The sequence below is a fragment of the Pteropus alecto genome, unplaced genomic scaffold (assembly GCF_000325575.1).
Source record: "Pteropus alecto unplaced genomic scaffold, ASM32557v1 scaffold59, whole genome shotgun sequence".
NCBI lineage: Eukaryota > Metazoa > Chordata > Mammalia > Chiroptera > Pteropodidae > Pteropus > Pteropus alecto.
This window is the reverse complement of record NW_006443292.1, coordinates 5,016,325-5,017,219: the sequence shown is the minus strand read 5'-3', so window position 1 is coordinate 5,017,219 and position 895 is coordinate 5,016,325.

Genomic DNA, 895 nt, shown 5'->3' with positions numbered 1-895 from the left:
TCTGGGGCACCGGGGCCCAGAGGCGCACGGGAGCCCGCGCAGGGGCAGAGCCGGGCGCAGGGCGGGTCAGACCCGAGGCCCGCGCACCGGAGAGCCGTCCTCTTCGGCGACAACCGCGGGACAGTGGCCGCTAATCCGGCGTCAGGAAATACCGATGTCGGACGAAAACGTGACCGCGCCTGTTGTCGCGCCAAGCCACAGGTCACGGCGGGGGGCCCAGAGGCGCACGGGAGCCCGCGCAGGGGCAGAGCCGGGCGCAGGGCGGGTCAGACCCGAGGCCCGCGCACCGGAGAGCCGTCCTCTTCGGCGACAACCGCGGGACAGTGGCCGCTAATCCGGCGTCAGGAAATACCGATGTCGGACGAAAACGTGACCGCGCCTGTTGTCGCGCCAAGCCACAGGTCACGGCGGCGTCCTGGAGCCGCGGCCCAACCGTCGGGTCCCCGCACCGCCCCATTGTCACCTCTCCGAGCTCCCTGGGCCATGGGGTCACCCTCCGGGCCCCGGGCGCACAGCGGACGGGAGCTGGGCGGGCCGGGCCGGTGGGGACGCGTTTCCGAACCGAGACGGGAAAAATCCCGCGGCGACAGAACGCTTGTGGCCCGCACCCTGGGCTCCCCGCACGGCCTGGGCCGGTTCCCCGCGCCGGAGCGAGCTGGCGTCGGGACCAGGGACACCCCTTCCGCGCGCGGCCCGGGTCAGCTCCCGCGGGCAGAGGGGCACCGGCGGGTGCGGGGCCACCCGTCCTGACACGGTCACTCCCCGACATCCCCGCAAAGAGGGAAAGGCCCACGGCCCGGCGTGACCCGGACGATCCCGCTGGCGCCACCGGCCTCCGGGACCCCGGCCTCGGGCGCGCGGGCGGCTCCCCAACCCGCTCGGGTTTCCTGGCAGC